The following is a 21781-nucleotide window of genomic DNA, read 5'->3' as shown; positions in this document are numbered from 1 at the left end:
TATATAGTCACTACTTTTATCTGTGCATATTAAAATATCTGGAAGCATACAAAAGTGGGTTAATCTTGACTGTGGAAATGGAAAAAAACTTGTATTTTATATCTTTGGCATATGGTTTGAATTTTTAATAATCTTTATTAACAATTTACATTCTAATTAAAAATAGAGAAGCCTCTTACTAATACAAAATAATCAACATTTAAAAGTTGATTCTTAAACTGTTTTTTTTTAACTTAACAATATTTAGTCTTCTTTTTTTCTGAGTCAATAAGATAAAAAGAGTTCTTCCTTTGTTTACATTAAACAAAGGTAGTTTTATTTTAGATATCAAGATCATTTTATCTCTAAGATCCTTCTCTGCATCCTCATTCCACCCATTCCAAGGGGGAAGTCAGGGAGAAAAAATCACAGATCAGGTCAAGATAAAGGTTTAATCTACCATCAGATTCACAGGCCATCAGAACCTGAGAGCCCCTCAAAGCCAGGGGCTTGATTCCTAGCCCCTTGATTCCTAATTTATGTTTTCTGACTGCACTGACTTCAGGAACTGGTTTCCCCAACTCCCACGTCTGGATGTATGGAGATCCCGGAAAACCATATGGATCACAGTCAACTCAGTATCACAGAAGCCCAGAATCTTAGAATAACTTTAGATCATGTCTAATCCATTTACAGACAACCACTTCCCAGGTAAGAAAACCTAAGTCCAGAGAAATCCAAGGTCTTAGCGTTATTAAGAGATCAAAGCAGGTCTCTTGAGCTTCAAGATAGACATTTTCCATCAGGACTGTGAAAGGACAGCATGCCCCACTAATGCTGACCAGGGATAGTCCTTCATGTACAAAGAGTACATTAGGATGCAGGCTTAACAAAGCACTGAAGGGAGCAATCTTCCGGCCTTTATCATAGATCCCCAAATTGTAGTGCAGACATCAAAAACTGACTGTTATTCTTTTACCATCATGATTAGTGCTCCATAAGATGCACACACACTTTCTCTACAAATAGTCTCTGAGTACAAAAGAGAGAACGCTCCCTGTTTGAGATATGCCTTCCGGCCACATCACTCAGGGATGCTTTTAGTACGTAACTAATACTAATGAAGGGCTCTTATTAGAATGTTTTCCACATTTTGGCTATAGGCAACTGAAAAGCTGGAAATATTTAAACGAATGCATTGTTTTCTATTTTGTTCTTTACAGCGGGAAACTATACATTAATTTAGGAGGTAAACCAGTGATTAAGCTCTGGAATCACTCAAAATCAATAAATAAGAGACTGATTCCGTGAAGTTGTCCTGCAAGCTTGTCCAGAACCAGAAACAAATCCCTCTTTCCTCTCTTCCAGGGGAAAAAACAAAACAAAACGAAACTCCCAAAAAAGAGTCAAAATAGCATTCCCAAAGGTCATGAGCTAAAACTCACACATAAAACCTAAAACAACTGATATGAAAATAGGAAACAATTCTTACTTAATTTATAAAAGTTCCTAAGCCCTCTCCTATGGGTGGTTATTAATGAATACCGATTCATGGTCGTAAATATACATTTGACGAGAGTTTCCAATCACTCCTGCAAGGTAGGCGGGCCTGCAACCCACCGGAAGAAGAGGAGCACCGGCCTGCTGAGAGGCAGAGCCGCCTCCCACCCCCCGCGCCTGCCAGGTAGGCAGAACTGTGACCACCAACAGAAAAGGCCCAGTGGCCCGCGGCGGGACAGAGCTTCCAATCACTCCTGCAAGGTAGGCGGGCCTGCGACCCACCGGCAGAAGAGGAGCAGCGGCCTGCTGAGAGGCAGAGCCGCCCCCTCCCCCTGCGCCGGCAAGGTAGAGGGAACTGTGACCACCATCAGAACAGGCCAGACCTGCAACCGACAGACAGAACAGGCCCAGTGGCCTGAGGAAGGGTAGAGCCGCCCCGCCCCCCACGCCTGCAAGGTAGGCGGACCTGCGACCCACTGGCAGAACAGCCCCAGAGGCCTGCAGAGGGGCAGTGCCGCTGCCTGCGCCTGCAAAGTAGGCAGAACTGCGACCACCAACAGAACAAACCTAGCGGCCCGCAGAGGGACAGAGCCGCCGCCCGCGCCTGCAAGGTAGGCAGACCTGCTACCGACTGGCAGAGCAGGCCCAGTGGCCTGCCGGCGTGGTAGGCACATTGCCCCAATTGGAGGAGGGGCAGAGCCGCCGCCTGCGCCTGCGAGGGAGACTTTGCAACTATACAAGACCAATATAAATATATAGGGGGAAAATTCAATAGCACAACAGTTTCACCAAGTAGAAAGGAACGCGAACAGTATGAAGAGACAAGGAAAGAAAGGACCACAAGCAATGCAGGTCAACTCAATGTTAGAAGAGGTAATAGCTGCAACAGATGGAATGTCAGATAAAGAATTCAGGATATACATGCTTCAGATGATATGGAGTCTCAAGGAAGACATCAGACAGCAAAATCAGACAATGAAAGATCACTTCAACAATGAATTACATAAACAAATCCAAGAAGCAAAAGATCAACTATACAGGGAGATAGAGGTTATAAAAAACAAACAAACAGAAATCCTAGAAATGCAGGAAGCAATAAACCAACTTAAAAACTCAATTGAGAATACTACCAGCAGAGTAGAACACTTAGAAGATAGAACATCAGACAATGAAGATAAAGTATTTCAACTTGAAAAGAACATAGACAGCTCAGCAAGACTGTTAAGAAACCATGAGCAGAACATCCAAGAAATATGGGATAACATCAAGAGACCAAATTTAAGAGTCATTGGGATACAGGAAGGGACAGAGTTTCAAACCAAAGGAATGAGCAATCTATTCAATGAAATAATAAGAGAAAACTTCCCAGACTTGAAGAATGAGACAGAATCCCAAATCCTAGAAGCCTACAGGACGCCGAATGTGCAAAATCATAAGAGACCCACACCTAGACACATTATAATGAAGATGCCCAACATACAGAATAAGGAGAGAATTTTAAAAGCTACAAGAGAAAGGAAGCAGATCACATTTAGGGGTAAGCCAATCAGGATAACAGCTGATCTTTCAACACAGACTCTGAAAGCTAGAAGATCCTGGAATAACATATTTCAAACACTGAAAGAAAATGGGTTCCAACCAAGAATTGTGTTTCCAGCGAAATTAAGCTTCAGGTTGGAAGATGAAATTAAAACCTTCCACGATAAACAAAAGTTAAAAGAATTTGCAGCTAGAAAACCATCTCTTCTAAACATCCTTGGCAAAACATTACAGGAAGAGGAAATGGAAAATAACAATGAAAACCAACAGTGGGAGGTAGGACAGTAAAGGGGGGAAAAATAATCAAAGAGGAAAACAAACCATGTTTAGTAACATAAATAAACAAATATGGCTGGAAGAACAACCCATATCTCAATAATAACCCTAAATGTTAATGGCTTAAACTCACCAATTAAGAGACACAGGCTAGTAGAATGGATCACAAAACAAGACCCAACAATATGCTGCCTACAGGAGACGCATTTGATAGGAAAAGACATACATAGGCTGAAGGTGAAAGGTTGGGAAAAATCATATCACTCATATGGACTTCAGAAACAAGCAGGAGTGTCCATACTCATATCAAATAAAATGGATTTCAAGCCAAAGTTAATCAAAAGGGATAAAGAGGGACACTACATACTGCTTAAGGGAACCATACACCAACAAGACATAACAATCATAAATATATATGCCCCAAACAATGGTGCAGCTATGTTCATCAAACAAACTCTTCTCAAGTTCAAGAGTCTAATAGACCACCATACAATAATCATGGGAGACTTCAACACACCTCTCTCGCCACTGGACAGATCTTCCAAACAAAAGTTGAATAAGGAAACTATAGAACTCAATAACACAATTAATAACCTAGACTTAATTGACATATATAGAATATACCACCCAACATCAAGCAGTTACACTTTTTTCTCAGCAGCACATGGATCCTTCTCTAAAATAGATCATATATTATGTCACAGGGCAACTCTTAGACAATACAAAGGAGTAGAGATAATACCATGCATCCTATCTGATCATAATGGAATGGAACTGAAAATCAACGATAAAAGAAGGAAGGAAAAAGAATACATCACTTGGAGAATGAACAATAGGTTACTGAATGATCAATGGGTTATAGAAGACATCAAGGAGGAAATTAAAAAATTCTTAGAGATTAATGAAAACACTGACACAACATATCGGAATCTATGGGACACATTGAAAGCAGTTCTAAGAGGAAAATTCATTGCTTGGAGTTCATTCCTTAAAAAAAGAAAAAAACAACAAATAAATGATCTCATACTTCATCTCAAAATCCTAGAAAAAGAAGAGCAAAACAACAGCAAAAGAAGTAGAAGGCAAGAAATAATTAAAATCAGAGCTGAAATTAATGAAATCGAAACAAAAGAAACAATTGAAAAAACTGACAAAACTAAAAGTTGGTTCTTTGAAAAAATAAACAAAATCGACAGACCCTTAGCCATGTTATCGAAGAGAAGAAGAGAGAGAACTCAAATTACTAGCATACGGGATGAAAAAGGCAATATCACAACAGACACCTCAGATATACAGAAGATAATCAGAAATTATTTTGAATCCTTATACTCCAATAAATTAGAAGATAGTGAAGGCATTGATAAATTTCTTAAGTCATATGATCTGCCCAGATTGAGTCAGGAGGATATAGACAACCTAAACAGACCAATATCAATTGAGGAAATAGAAGAAACCATCAAAAGACTACCAACTAAGAAAAGCCCAGGACCGGATGGGTATACAGCAGAGTTTTACAAAACCTTTAAAGAGGAACTAATACCAATACTTTTCAAGCTACTTCAGGAAATAGAAAAAGAGGGAGAACTTCCAAATTCATTCTACGAGGCCAACATCACCCTGATACCTAAACCAGACAAAGACACTTCAAAGAAAGAAAACTACAGACCAATATCTCTAATGAACCTAGATGCAAAAATCCTCAATAAAATTCTGGCGAATCGGATACAAAAACATATCAAAAAAATTGTGCACCATGATCAAGTAGGATTCATCCCTGGGATGCAAGGCTGGTTCAATATACGGAAATCAATAAATATTATTCACCACATCAATAGACTTAAAAATAAGAACCATATGATCATCTCGATAGATGCGGAAAAAGCATTCGACAAAGTACAGCATCCCTTTATGTTCAAAACTCTAGAAAAACTAGGGATAACAGGAACATACCTCAATATTGTAAAAGCAATCTATGCTAAGCCTCAGGCTAGCATCATTCTGAATGGAGAAAAACTGAAGGCATTCCCTCTAAAATCTGGAACAAGACAGGGATGCCCTCTCTCTCCACTTCTCTTCAACATAGTTCCCGAAACACTGGCCAGAGCAATTAGACAGACGAAAGAAATTAAAGGCATCAAAATAGGAAAAGAAGAACTTAAATTATCACTATTTGCAGATGACATGATTCTATACCTAGCAGACCCAAAAGGGTCTACAAAGAAACTATTAGAGCTAATAAATGAATTCAGCAAAGTGGCAGGATATAAAATCAACACGCATAAATCAAAGGCATTCCTGTATATCAGCGACAAATCCTCTGAAATGGAAATGAGGACAACCACTCCATTCACAATATCTTCAAAAAAAATAAAATACTTGGGAATCAACCTAACAAAAGAGGTGAAAGACTTATACAATGAAAACTACAGAACCCTAAAGAGAGAAATAGAAGAAGATCTTAGAAGATGGAAAAATATACCCTGTTCATGGATAGGCAGAACTAACATCATCAAAATGGCGATATTACCAAAAGTTCTCTATAGGTTTAATGCAATGCCAATCAAAATCCCAACGGCATTTCTTGTAGAAATAGAGAAAGCAATCATGAAATTCATATGGAAAAATAAAAGACCCAGAATAGCAAAAACAATGCTAAGCAGGAAGTGTGAATCAGGCGGTATAGCGATACCAGACTTCAAACTATACTACAGAGCAATAGTAACAAAAACAGCATGGTACTGGTACCAAAACAGGCGGGTGGACCAATGGTACAGAATAGAGGACACAGAAACCAATCCACAAAACTACAACTACCTTATATTTGATAAAGGGGCTAAAAGCATGCAATGGAGGAAGGATAGCATCTTCAACAAATGGTGCTGGGAAAACTGGAAATCCATATGCAACAAAATGAAACTGAATCCCTTTCTCTCGCCATGCACAAAAGTGAATTCAAAATGGATCAAGGAGCTTGATATCAAATCAGAGACGCGCCGTCTGATAGAAGAAAAAGTTGGCTACGATCTACAGTCGGTGGGGTCGGGCTCCAAATTCCTCAATAGGACACCCATAGCACAAAAGTTAATAACTAGAATCAACAAATGGGACTTACTCAAACTAAAAAGTTTTTTCTCAGCTAAAGAAACAATAAGAGAGGTAAATAGAGAGCCTACATCCTGGGAACAAATCTTTACTCCTCACACTTCAGATAGAGCCCTAATATCCAGAGTATACAAAGAACTCAAAAACTTAGACAATAAGAGAACAAACAACCCAATCAACAAATGGGCCAAGGACATGAACAGACACTTCTCAGAGGAGGACATACAATCAATCAACAAGTACATGAAAAAATGCTCACCATCTCTAGCAGTCAGAGAAATGCAAATCAAAACCACCCTAAGATACCATCTCACTCCAGTTAGACTGGCAGCCATTAGGAAGTCAAACAACAACAAGTGCTGGCGAGGATGTGGGGAAAAGGGTACACTTGTACATTGCTGGTGGGACTGCAGATTGGTGCAGCCAATTTGGAAAGCAGTATGGAGATTTCTTGGAAAGCTGGGAATGGAGCCACCATTTGACCCAGCTATTCCCCTTCTTGGTCTATTCCCTAAAGACCTAAAAAGAGCATGCTACAGGGACACTGCTTCATCGATGTTCATAGCAGCACAATTCACAATAGCAAGACTGTGGAACCAACCTAGATGCCCTTCAATAGATGAATGGATAAAAAAAAATGTGGCATTTATACACAATGGAGTATTACTCTGCATTAAAAAATGACAAAATCATAGAATTTACAGGGAAATGGATGGCATTAGAGCAGATTATGCTAAGTGAAGCTAGCCAATCCCTAAAAAACAAATGCCAAATGTCTTCTTTGATATAAGGAGAGTAACTAAGAACAGAGTAGGGACGAAGAGCAGGAGAAGAAGATTAACATTAAACAGGGATGAGAGGTGGGAGGGACAGGGAGAGAGAAGGGAAATTGCATGGAAATGGAAGGAGACCCTCAGAGTTATACAAAAGTACATACAAGAGGAAGTGAGGGGAAAGGGAAAAATAATACAAGGGGGACAAATGAATGTCAGTAGAGGGGGCAGAGAGAGAAGAGGGGAGGGGAGGGGAGGGGAGGGGAGGGGCGGGGAGGGGAGGGGGGATAGTAGAGGATAGGAAAGGCAGCAGAACACAACAGACACTAGTATGGCAATATGTAAATCAATGGATGTGTAACTGATGTGATTCTGCAATCTGTATATGGGGTAAAAATGGGAGCTCATAACCCACTTGAATCAAAGTGTGAAATATGATATATCAAGAACTATGTAATATTTTGAACAGCCAACAATAAAAAATTTAAAAATATATATATATACATTTGACACCTTTTATCAATATCACACACGAGCCTTCCAACTAATTACTGTCAGCTCCTTTAATGTGCTAGAAATAAGATATGACTTCATACACCCTCAAGATGGTGGCAGCTACCCTGGGGTTGAAGAGAGGCACAAGGGGGTGGAAACTAAGGGGATGCTGAGGGGGCAGGCCCTGGCTGGCCTTGAACGCTGCACACATTACTGCAATTGCTACCCCTTCCCCAAATACTTCATTGCTAATGGGTTCCCAACACTGAAGCTTTTTAAAACTTTGTTCTTTTGTGAAAACTCAGTAGGAAGATCCAAATCTTCCAGCTGAACAAACAGAAGAAGGCGGAAAGAGCATCCCCTCAGCACTTGCCCTGGCTCCACCCTCGAGTTTCATTAAAGTGGTGTCGTTGGAAATATGCAAATGACACTGTAATACTTTGAACAAACAAATAAATTGTGTGAGCCTCTGTAGGCAATTTACTCAAGGTAATTAAGAATGCTAAATCAAACAAATTATCATTTTAAATGGCAAGTAAATTTTCATTAAACTTGATTTCCATACTAAAAATGAGACTACTACCTCGACAAAAGGGATCTAGTGTGAATTAAAAAGCCAAGTGTCAAGAAGGGAAAAAAAATGGACCCCCTGGCTTTTGATTCACAAGATTAGGATCAGGTGTCACTTAATTTTCACAGGACACTGGCTCAAAGAGAAGCAATCTGTGCATGAATGTAGAATTGGTAGAATGTATCTAAGGGACCCCAAACATGAATTGTTTTAAATAAAGAGGCCCATCAATCACAGAACAATACAAACTCAAGGTAATTTCTTTTCAACTAGCAACTCAATCTTTGCCTACCATTAAGAAAGGGAACCTGGAGGCTATAACCCACACCAAGGATTGAGAGCCTTTCTGTAAGAAGTGGAGCCATGGAGACCTATAGTGGAGCCTCCTCTGTAGTAGGCTGGCCACGATCCATGCAATAAATATTTACAATGGACCAAACCAATGGACCTCAATCAATAATCATGAAAACAAATATGCTCACGGAAAGAGCAAAATCCCATATTGTCGCCAAATGGACAAGGCTAACAAATGATCCTATTAAAAGTAGATCAGGTGAACGTTTTTAATCCTAAAAAAAAAAAAAACATTATCTTAAACATAGTTACAGTCTATTTTTCAGGTCTCTTTCCTTTTTAATATTTTTGTCCCAGTGATTTATTGGGACACTGATTAAACCCCATCCACCTGCACTGGCAACCAATAAAGCCCTCATGGACACCTGCTTTCTTCTCACATGAAGCACTTCACCTGGCTTGGCCTCCTGGGTCTTCCCGCTTCTGCCTTCAGCCCTGTGTCCTACAGGAGGCTACCCGATGTGTGCTGTTTCCTCCACTCCTGATGTTCTGGTCAGGCCAGATGGCCTAGGGCAGGAGTCAGGGAGGAGCTAAGAGTATGAGGCAGGGTAGTGGCTGGACTGAACAGGGAGGGGCCTGGAGCCCAGGCTGGAGAAGCCATTCTGTCACCACCTCTGGCATCTGAGTCCAGTCACCCTGCACATGCAAGATCATTTTCATATTGTTTTCCTAAATAGTATGCCCTCAGAGTGACCCTGGGAACACTATGAAGATACTAATGACAGTGGCCAGAAGTCTGGGTCAAGCCTATGTTCCAAGGAGCAGAAAGAACTTTAAGTAACCACATTTTTTCTTCTGTGCTCCTGCCATGACCTAAAGAAGCACTCATGTGACACCAACTCTGTAAGCACAAAAAGAAGAATAAGCACATCAGGAACTCAAGAGACTGGAAGAGGACTATGTGTCCCCAATTCTTCTGTTTGCTCCTGATCCTTGCCAGAATGGGATCCATTCATCCGTTCATTCATCGAATAATCACTGTACCTTCTATGCACCGGGCGCTGTACTGAGCTCAGCCTGTAAAGAGATACCATTTCTGCTCTCAAGTTGCTCACATTCCAGAGAGAGGAGAGCCATGCAAATGAGCAATTCCAAAATAATGTGCTGGAAACTCAGAGGAGGGAGCACCTAGGAGGAGCACAGAGCATGCCTGAGAGACACAGTCGGGGGAGAAAGCTACCTGTAACCAATGTCAGTTCCATCCTGGTGCATCTGTGTGCCATCAACCCACCAGAAGAAGAACTATGCACAACAGAAGAAGGCTTACCCTCCTCCAGGCCATGCCTGAGCAGAAATTCCAAGAGTGTAGGACCACATCCTCCAGGTCTAGCACAGAGCTCAGGGTGCTGAGAAGCCCTAACAGATATTTGCTGAATAAATGGATGATTTAAGAATTTGGAACTGCCCCTGGACTATTTTTGTATAGCATCTTGGAAGAGGAGGCTCTTAACAGTCATTTAATAACCTACCCCTCTAGAAATTATAGACAAAAAAATTTCTTTTAAAAAATGTTTGCAGGTAAATGAAGGAATACAATTCAGAAGCTAAAAAGGAATTATTGGACATGGCCCATCTTGGATGCATCATGGATTTCATGCGATCAGTGAAAGAGACAACATACTATGTGATTTCACTGCATAAAATGTCCATAAAAAAAGTAAATATATAAAGACTTAGAAAAGAAATCAGTGGTTGCCTGAGTCTAGGGATGGAATAGGGTTAATTATAAATAAGCACCCAGGATGCTATTGGGAGTATGACATTTTCTAAAACTGGAGTATAGAGATGGTTGAACCACATAGTAAAGATATTAAAAATCACTGAATTATACTTCAAATGAGTGGATTTTGTGATATGAAATATACCACCATGAAATTGTTTTTAAAAGCTTGTGAAAGGCTAAGTTACAGACTTTCCCTTATATCACTATGAAAACAGGGCTGCCACATTATGATAAAGGCAGAACTAAAATGGAAAAGAGCCCTGGACTCCTGATTTCCAATTCCAGTGTCTTCTCTCCCCCCAAGCTACAGTGTCATCCTGAGAAGTCGACTTGCAGATGGGAAGCAGATGAGCGATGGATGGCCGGGAGGCTGCAGGGTGGGGAATTGGGGACTGGCTGCTTAATAGGTACAGGGTTTCTTTATGGGGTGTTAGAAGTTCAGGAAGTAGACAGTGGTGCTATTTGTAAAACACTATAAAAGTGCTTAGTGCCACCAACTCGTGCACTTTAAGATGGCTAAAGGGGTAAATCTTGTGTATCTCACCTCGATTTTTTGCTAAAGGTCTTCTTGTGTATAGACCATGTCTCAGGAACATTTCCACATCCCCCTCCTATCTGCCGAATCCATTGCCAGCACCACAGAGGAGCCGGCCAGCTGCCATCCCAGCTATGTCATGTCAGGGTGTCTTACTTAGTCCAAGTGACAGCACAGCTCTAAGCTATTTGTTTGCAGACTCCATCATCTTCCCTCTGGTTGGCAAACACCAGACATTAATTAAATTAAAAAATCTGGGCTTGGTTTGCATTTTAATCCTGCCCACTAGAAACTGGCTGGCATTCTTCAAACCAGCACATGCAGGGACATTCCCTGACTGTCAGCCATCTCATTAAGTGTTGCCACTGTGGCTTCCTGGCTCCCTGAAAGTGTAAGAGGTGGTGATGTCTGGCATGTATTTAGTCACGCCTTTTTGTATAACCCTTGCTGCTTGGCCAGACATACTCTAGGTCCACGAAGCTCCAGGACTTCCTACTCCCATACAACCCAGAGCAGTCCCAGCTTCGCTGCCCTCAGGACCCCTGTTGCAAATGCCCAAGGCCATTCTTATCAGTGATGACTCCCAGGGTACTTCCTTTGGCCAAGATCATTGAGATCAGTATTCCTATTGGACAATCTATAAGGTTGGTCAAAATTTCCTTCCCAATAAAACAATTTGTATAGCATTTAGTAAGTGGGGCAAGGATGCCAATTTATTTAAAGCTAGATCCAGGGTCTGAACATGCTTAGCATTCCTATATTTGCTTGATGTTGCACAGAGAAAACAAAGATTATTCGCTATCAAATGTTTTCTAACCCCAAAATGACATTAAACTGATACTTTCATTTTTTGGATGGCTGAAAATATGCCTGATATTGGAAGGACTAAAACAAAACAAAACGACAAGCCCTCAGGTTTCCATTTGGGAAATAAAATGCAAAACACAAGTACTAAATGCCAAATGTCTGAAAACACTCCTCTGAGGAAATGCTTCTTTCAGTGCCAGCCAAAAGTCACAGGGACACACTGTGGCTGAATTTTTTAATTGTGGCTTTTTTTTTTTTTTAGTTGCTGGATAATTTTCTGACCATTAAAGACAATCATAGCCAAGCCTAACAATAAGAGTAATTGACTCTCATGCTTGAGAGCATACAGCTGATTCACTGTGGGGTATGAGAGAGGAAGGAGGCAAGTGAGAAGAGGCGAGAAGTCCAAAGTCATTTTCTCCCCATGAAAAAGCTGCCTTCACAGGAGAAAAGCCTGGGGTGGAAGTGTGTCTGGGTTTCCTGGGTGCTTCACTGGCCAATGCCCATTTTCCCAGGTGGCACCACCACAGACATAAGGGACTTAATCCTGGCCTGTGCCTCCAGATCCTGTAGGTCCAGTGTAGGACACTGAAATGAGGTTTCTGAAAGAGAAGGGGTAAGACCATCCTGCCCTGGGGAGACTGTGCCTGCTCCAAGTCTTGAGTCTTGACACTGACCAAATACAAGACTGACCCCAGAACTTGATGAACCCAGCAGACAGCCTAACTTGGAATAGTCAACCTCAAAGATGAAGCTTTTTCTGTATGTAAAGTAAGTGACACAAATACCACACTGTCCCTGCCTTCAAAGGATTCATAATTTAATGGAAAAAAATAGCAGCACCTATCAGACAAGACAGTTATCACCTAGTGTCAGAAACTGGTCACTTCTTCAAACATTTCCCATGCACAGCTTTGGGACTGAGCTCACCACAGAGGAGCACAGAGTGGACTTTTCAGATCCCCATCCTTGTGTAGGTGTCTTGGTTAAAGCACTTAGTTTTCTGGGTGTCAGTAGTCTCATCTATAAGATAGGGATTCCATCCAGAATCTCAAAGTCAAACACATCAAACACCTAACACGAAATAAATGAATATTTAAAAAATAAATAAAAATAAAAGGTAATTAAGGAAAAGAAAAAAAACACATGAAGTCCCACTAAGTGGGACACAGACTCCTCCATATCCTTTCAGTTCATTGCTGACAGACAACAGGGCTTACAAAAACTTTTGGTTTTTCTCTGCTATTTGGCTTTCAGAACTGTGGCTGAGGGATTGTGAGATCTGTAGTAACAGACTAAGGAATGCTCTGAAGATAAAAATGAGACAACCATATAATCATACTTTGAAAAAAATCTTAATTTTATAAATGTGCTTAAATCAATTACATCCTTTATCTGCACAGAACTCCCTGTAGGAGCTTGGGAAATACTAATTATCCAAATGTGCACACTTTGACTTGCCCTGGCAGGTTCTGTTGGAAAACTTCTGCCAACCTCTGTAGGAGCAGAGCCTATATTTTTACTTAGCTTGAAACAGTGAAACATCATCGCCATTTTATTTTCTCCCTTTCCATTATTGCCTCTCACTAATCTCAACATCACATATTCTCTGGAAGGTTGTTCACCCCTGTCACTTTATTCCAGTCTGGTTTCACCCTACACAAGGCCTGAGCATGGCCTATCTAGACTACTTTAACAAATTCCCAGTTACTTATGCCACTTCTAACTTCCACAAACTCCTGCTCCCCACAGCCCAAACATTCCAGTCCAGGAACACTATGGTGTGAAAAAAGAAAAAAAAAAAATGCTAAAGACTTGCTACAGTCAGCAGGACCAAGTTCAACTTCCTTAACTGAGACTCCTACCCTTTTTCCAAGCTCCTATCCACAAATCCCCTGCTCCCTGCAACCTGATCCTTCAAATGTCTTGAACTTGGCCACCTCTGCAACCGCATTTCCACCACTCCAGGACTATGTGGTAGACTGTGTTTTCCAAAAGACCATAATTTCGCCCCCACCCCACATGTTCCTCCTACAATGTGACTTCAGTGTGTTAAAAATGTAGCCTATGTCCCCACCCCCACCCCCCCGCACCCCCGCTGCTGGCCCCTGATTCTGGTGGGGGGTGGGACATAGGCTCCATTTGACAAAGAGGCAACTGATGACTTCCAAGGCTTCCTCCAGAAAAATTAAAGAAGCTTCTGCCTGGTTCTCTTGGGACACTAGCTCTTGTTACCCAGCCCCTGTGCTGGGAGGAGGCCAAGTAACCACATGGAAAGGCCATACTATAAGTGTTCTGGTCACAGGCACACCACTGTGAGCCTTTGACTGCCTGCATCCTCCTCTGAGTGGTGCCAAATGATGGCAGTGGAACTGAGACAGCCTCTCCCTCCCAACCCTATTCAAACATCAGGTTCATGAGCAAAATTTAAAAAGTACTATTGTTTCAAGTGACTCCATTTGGGGTAGTGTATTATGAACTAATAGATAACCAGAAGACTAAAATGACCCTCCTTTTCTTTATGGTCTTCTCAAATCCTACCTACCTTTCAAAGCCCAGTAATTTAACCTCCTTCATGAAATTAAGCTCCTCTGAAAGTGATTTCTCTTTCTCTTTCTGTCTCACTTTAAGTTTGACAGCACTCAATAAAGATCAACCATTTAATGCATATTAATAACATCATGTCCCCCAAAATGGACCATGATCTCCTTGAGAAAAAAGACCAGGCCCATGTTTTCAAGGGAACTTTTGTCCATCCTCTCAGAATATCTGAAACATAAGAGAGTCCATATATACTTGCTGGATAACTAATTTTCTAGCCTCCAGAGTCCAATTCAATAGGTACACAGTAGGTACTTAATGACACACACCATGACTGGTGTTTAATATAAAAGAAAATATGGTAGAAGAATGAGGGATAATAAAAATAGTTTTTCAAGAGAGGATCAGGTAGTTGCAAGAAATTCAAATTTTTCAAGTCTTTAACCTGTCTTTATGTTGTGCAAAATACATGCTTTTTAAATTAACAGTCTATATTCACAAGTGACCGTGTGTGTTTGTGAATGTGCATTCAGCTAACATGTGGATCTACATGTCTGTTTTGGGAGTTCTTTCCTTATTAATAATTTAATTCTTTAAGGGGGCATTTTGAGAAGCGGCAGTAACCATTCTACAATCATGTAATCACTTGAATGGAATTAGATTATGGCAGGATTCAGCAACAGGCAGGTTGTTTCTTGTCAAATGACATCTGTATCAGTTCTTCTCAAAGTGGAGATCATGAACCCTAGATGGTGGTCACTGAAGGAGCTTCATGAAGTTCATGTGTGAAATTATATCCATGCTTTTGTGTATATGTATATTTTTCTGAAAAGAGGATCTATTACTTTCACTAGAATCCCAAGCAATTAATTGAAGGCTTTACCATACCACATTTGTTTTTCAACCATCCTTCAGAGATTTTTTTTTTAATTGTCCTTCAGCAACAAGGAAACCAAAGCTGGTCCTGGCTCTGCCAATATTTAACAATGAAGGCCTTAGGGAGGTCCTTATGAGCTCTCTGGACCTGCTTCTGGATATTCAATTGTAAAAAAAGGGATACACTGAATGATCTCTAGAGCTACTAAGCCTTCTCGAGACAACGTCCCTAGAAAGGACTTGAAGAGGAAGAAGAGTGCTACCTTACTTGGTGCTTTTCAAGTGGATTTTCTTTTCTATTAAAAAAAAAACTTTGTTGAAAAAACATTCATCTTGGTTGAAATTTATATCAAATTGTTCACAATTATTTATTTAATAAATATGGGTCTTGCAATGAGACAGTCACCATTATGGGCTTTTCACTCAGTCCTCTAAGACTTGCCAATACATAGTGGTTCACCTCAACACTGCACATGATTCCAGGAAGTAAACTAGACAACATACTAAAAATTAAGAGAAAGGTACACTAGACCAAAAAGAAGTGGTTCATCATTAAGTGCATTAGACAGGGGTCGTGCAGGTGTTCAACTGGAAACATAATGCTCTATTGATAACCAGGTTGATTAGGTCAATCTGTCCTATTAAGTGTGTGTCCACTTGCTCCTTTGCCTACCAGAACTGCATGATCAGTTAAGAGAACAGCTTTCTCCCCTGGAGGAAAATCTCTCTTTAAAGACAGAGAAGTAGCTACGTGCCTGCCCAGAACCATCTCTCACAGGAACAGAGCCAGAAACAAATGAAAAGCAAACACAGATGCTTAATGGAAGAGAAGTCATACAAATAATTTGAACCCAAGGATGATCTGACCATAATTCTTCTCATGCTCAAAGGTTTCGATGGAGGAAGTAAAATTTTATAAAAGCTTTGAATCAAAAATGAAGCACAAGGCAAAGCACTAAAGAGAAAAGAGACTCTCAGCACTTTAAGGAGACAGAAAAGAAGACATTAATCATTTCATCATTTTTGCTCCATTCACTTTCCCCTTAATGTTAGTATTTCACTTTTATATGTATACTTAATCATATATATATATATATATATATATATATATATATATATATATATATATATATATATACACACACACATATACATATATTTACATATACGTATGCATATATATAAATACTTGATTTACCTCTTGAATCACACAGTCACCTCCTTGGGCCCAATAACCATAAGTTTTATATCTCATTTGCATAATGATATAAATACTCAATATTCTATATATTTTATATAAATGAATAAATGAAAGGAATTTACACACACATGAACTAAATGCCTAAGGCAGAAAAAGTGTTTGGCGACCCTCTCTGAGGCTCTGATGCCTTCAAAAATTCTGATGTCGGGGCCAGCTAAAATGTAAACTAGCCTTTTTTTTTGTTATCTGTAACCCCCCTTTGTGTAACTTTCTGGGCTATAAAGCTGGGCTTCAAGAAAGCTGTGGGGCTGTCTTGTTCCCTCGGTTTTTGTTGGGAGAGGCAGCCCGGCCAGTCGAAATAATAAGCTTGCTTTAATTCGAAAAAAAAAAAAAAAAGAAAAAGTGTTTGGGATCCATAATACCTTCAAATTATATCAAAAATCATCTCCAGACTCAGAGATCCTACAAGAATTTTTTTATACCACATATATTTCTGTGGTTAAAAAAAAAAAAGCTAAACATTGACTTCATCATCAGCAGACTTATAATATTAAGTTTATTTAAGATATTAACTTTATATCACATAAGAGATTTTCTTAGACAAAGCTACCTCTGGATTCTTTCTTCTCTTTTTTTTTTCATAAATCAAAGATCTAAAGCTGGCTCATATAATACCTTACTTCATTTTTCTCTAAGTTTTTCATTTTAAAACAAAAAAACTGCAGGGAAAACAAAAGTGGGAAATAGATTACTGCCTTGATTCCCCAGGGCCATTTAGACTGCCCGCTCATCTTGATAGGGTAGCTGATTACCAAGATTTTGATATCCCTTGGAAGTCCACAGTTGAAAGAGTGAAGACATTTGTAAGTAGGATGCCCTTTCACATAGTGATATGTGCAGAAAAATAAACAAACTTCATCTTTAGGAAACTCAGAAGGCTGAGTCTCCAATGGCTACTCCTTGTAGGAAATGATGCACTACTGAACCATTAGGAGTGTAAGGGGGCTTACACTTCTTGTGTAAGGGGCTTCATTACTTAAGGATCTTGATTTTCCATGTCAGCATTTTATGAGAAGCACAATCAACACAGAAACACTTTGTGTTTGTTGAATTTACTCAATTATTATCAATTCTAATTTTTCTCATAATAACACTTATTATGAAAAATGGAAACTTATTGTGAAAAATGGAACATTCCATCACATTTAGGCTATTGCTCTCCAAGTGAATGTTAAGTGAGGATTTTTCTCACAAATATTCTATTCAAACAGATTGAAACTGAGGTTTTGTCTACTTATTTACTGGTCTGTTATTGTGTTTGGTGGGCTGGTTTGTTATGGATACTGGTTGATCACAAAAGAATAAGATGGTATGTTACAAATCATGAGTTTCGAAGTCAGACAGGGCTAGTGAAATCCTAATTCCTTCAGTTTACTAGCAATACAACTTTGGGCAAGTTCTTTAATTTCCCTAAGTCTCAGTTTTCTTACTTATATAATGGGATTATAATCCTTACTGGCCAGAATTGCTTAAAGGAATATATGAGACAAATTATACAAATTGCCTACTTAGCATAAGGACAAGTGAAGTAAGCATTAAAATGTTATTTTTATGTCTATTATTACCTTATAAGGTCACAGTTAGCATTCAGCAAAATTATACGCATATATCCACACACATATACACCCTTACCATGGCTCTTGACATATAATAGATTCTAGTGTTCAGCTTCTATAAAAACACAATTTAATGCAGAATAGGAGCCATTTCCTTACCAACCCCGGGGAGTCTTCTTGTAAGACTGTCCTACTGGCCATGTGTTTCTGTGTGCCACTGGAGCACATCCATAGGTCTATCTCAGGCATATACCAAACGCATCATCAATCTCTCAACCTGAATAAACTCTAAAAATGCCAGAAATCACAAGGTACTGAAATAATCATCAGGATGTTTAGATCTGCAGTAAGAATCCCGGTGAACACGACTTTGTGGCTGTGGTTGTTGAAAACACCACAGGACTAAGGTTGAAGATGCTCAGTGTGAGCTCTTGCCAACCCTGCTTACAACTTCCCGGCTCTACCTGGATGAGAAGTGTGCCCAAAGCAGATTTGTCATCTGTGCCATCCAAATAATTATAGCCTGACTGGTCCCCGGTGTCACATCCTCAAGTCCCTTCACATGACTCACTCCTCAGCTGGAAAGCAGGAAGCACTCCATTTGGGGGAGGAAGTCAAAAGGACGCCACACCTCAGGACAATACCCTTCTTACCCAAGCGGTGCTGTTATTATTCTCATCTGCCAGGCAACACCCAAACAGCAGTTTAATCACAGCATCAGAGCGGAAGCTCAGGGCTGTGAGTTTACTCCAGAGTCTCACGTCAGGGACATCATGTGCTATAACCAAGAGGCTGTTCCCCCAACACCATACTCAGCTGATGGCTGGTCATCTCAAAGCACAGAACTTTCACCTGAAAGCACAGAGACCTGCACTCCTCTCAGTGTATTGTGGCATTTATTTTGGAAGTGACACTGGCATCAATGGATGCAAGCAGTGGGTGTGTTTTGTACATATTTATGCAGGCACACATGTCCATGCATGAGAAGTTTTGGCACTCAAAGGAAGCTACTGTGAAAATTTTTGTTGCCAAGATTGTGTGGGTTTTTTTTCTTTTCTTTTCTTTTCTTTTATCAGTTTTCATTTTAAAAGATAAGCCTGAGTTTACATCAAGATGAGAGATTTTTTATGAAGTGAGGGTACATTTCCATTTTAATGAGTCAGAAATTACCTTATCTCCCACTTCTTTTTGGAAGATCTGGAGTGGCCAGGAATGTCATCAAAGTCAGGAAGGGGGTGATGAGTCAGGAACAGTGATGCTCAGTCTCATCCTCTTTTGCTCCAGACCCACATTCCAATAATTGGGAGCTTTAAAGGAATGAAAGACTGGCTAGGCCTAAGTCATTGGTGACTGTAGTCTTCTACTGTCACTGAGAATTTGACTTCTGAATTGGAAATGGAAATGATTAAGAGATACTTATTACTTAAAAATATTTTAGCAATTTATAATTGCATATTTTTATTATGTATCATTAAGGATAAGAGATTTTTATTATCAGAAAAACTGAGAATAGGGAGGTGTGGAGGTTCACCGGGTCGGATGAGGATACTGGGGAAGAGAGGAGAGATGGGAATGGGAAAGCCAATAGAATGAATCAGACATAACTTTCCTATGCTCATATTTGAATACGCTACCAGTGTAACTCCACATCACGTGCAACCACAAAGATGGGAAGTTATACTCCATGTATGTATGATATATCAAAATGCATTTTACTGTCATGTATAACTAAAAAGAACAAATTTTTAAAAATTATCAACAAATGAAAAGCAGTCAAAAAAAGAAATATTGAGAATATATTCTAATGATCTATACCAATAAAACATTCAAATTATTTTCAAGTTACATGTGTCTAAAATTGCCATCATTTAATGAACATCTTTTACTCAATGACTATCCATGGGCTAGATACTCAGACACGCCACAACTATGCAAGTTATGTTTGAGTTTCTCATTTTATAGGTAAAAAAATTGAGGTGTAAATTTCTAGCCTAGTATCACATAGCCACAATGAAGAAAAATCTCATTTTGACCCAAGTACATTGGAGACCTACTAGGTCATGTGCTTGCTACCATAGAAACTGCCCTCTTTATTTATTAAGGAACTTAGATAGTATTGGATATGCTTGCAATTTGGTGAACAATGTAGAAATGTTTTATAAGGACTTAAATCACTTCAACAACATACTGATAATCCAGAGGCCACTTAGATGCATCTCCTAATTGATCTGATCATAAGAGCTGCAAGTAAGTCCTTTGAGCCACCTAAATAAATGTGGCATTTGTTTCACACATCAGAGGTAGCAGATGGCATTGCTGTGAGCACGCATGACTCATCCCCTTAGGTATCTTTACTCTTGCTTTAAACACCAAGCTTAAAAGCCTGCCTTGTAGCTTCCCAGCCTTTAGCAGAGATAAAGAACTAGGAGAAGGGGAAAGGAGGGTGTCTAGGAGCAGAATACTGACTTCAGTGTAAAGCAAGAGCCGGCAACTTGGAGCCAGGAGGAAAACAGAAAAGCATCAGAATTCTGTGACACTCTGGTGCCATTTACTGTGGGGCACAAACTCCTACACAGCTCAGAAGCCTCAAAGGGCACCAGTTGACTGAAGCACAAAATAAGTGCCTAAGTTTGTAAGGATGACACAGTCATTATGTCTCAGGAAAACAAACTTTAATATTTTACCTAAGGAAAAAATGGGAGAAATAACACAAAATAATTTATAAACATATCTTCCAAAAATATCTTGATGCTTAAAAGAAGTCTATTTATTTCTTTTATTGAAAACCAATCTATTTTTTTCTTTTTATGTTTACTATTAGTGTTTAAAACATTTTCAATGGGGCTGGGGTTGTGGCTCAGTGGTAGAGCGTTCGCCTAACATGCGTGAGGCACCACATAAATACAAAATAAAGACATTGTGTCCACCTATAACTAAAAAATAAATATTAAAAATACAAATAAAACATTTTCAATGTGCAACAAATTTTCAGAAAAACAGACAATTTGTAATTGCTTAAGAAATTATCATAAACACTTCATCACGGGAGTCAAGAATGAGCCTCTCATCCTGTCTCAAAGATGTTAAAAGTTGTTTGTTTGTTTCTTTGTTTTTAACAAATAGACATTTATTTATTGACAAGAGAATCACTGGTGTTTTGAGCTTTTTCTAGAAGGGCTCACCAGCTCCACTTTGCTGTTCACCAGCACCTTTGACCACCATGGTCCCATCAATCTCCAAATCAAGAGCAGTTTTTTCTCTACCTTTACACTTTGCACCTGATCAGTCTACTACCTCTCAGTGGACCACCTCTCAGTTTTTGGAAGCTGCCTCTGATATTTTCCCTGATTATATCCGGACTTTCTCAGACCATTGAGGGGTGATGCACAGAGCACCTGGGAATGATCAGATCCAGGCATGAAGGCAGAATTACCTGGTCTCTGCATTTTCGACCCTACAAAACAGTCCCATTAAGTCTCTGATCCATAAAAAGACTAAGAGACCACGTCCTGAATAGCTAAGCCACTGATCTAGCCAAGAAAAACAGCATGTGATATCATTTAAAAATGTATTCTTCCCTTTAATTTCCCCCAAATAGATAAGGATGAGTTATTGCTGGGAACCGCATTTTGTAGCCAACAGATCCAGCAACCAACTAATTTGGGATTGGCTTCCTGAAGTACCATCTCTCCAATAGCAAAAGGATAAAAATAACATTAAATGGGTAAACTAAAATAATTTCCAGGAGGAGTGGCAAACAACTAAATGATTTTTTTTTAAAAGTTTTGCTTTAATAGCGAAATGTCCTTAGGGAGGTGTCACTGGAACACAGTTCACAGGAAAGAGATTGAAGGGGAAAAACCAATGAGTGAAAAAGAAAACCATAATGCAAA

General features: G+C 39.6%; 1 protein-coding gene across 5 annotated transcripts in view; it reads right to left on the bottom strand.

The window, feature by feature from the left end:
- Positions 1-21781, bottom strand: part of Rapgef4 (Rap guanine nucleotide exchange factor 4) — a 288628-nt gene that overhangs the window by 189354 nt on the left and 77493 nt on the right. The gene's annotated exons all lie outside the window — the stretch shown is intronic.

The sequence above is a fragment of the Marmota monax genome, unplaced genomic scaffold, assembly GCF_021218885.2.
Source record: "Marmota monax isolate L192 unplaced genomic scaffold, Marmota_monax_Labrador192_F-V1.1 WCK01_AAM20220418_F8-fsc00007, whole genome shotgun sequence".
NCBI lineage: Eukaryota > Metazoa > Chordata > Mammalia > Rodentia > Sciuridae > Marmota > Marmota monax.
This window is presented reverse-complemented; position numbering and strand designations above follow the sequence as displayed.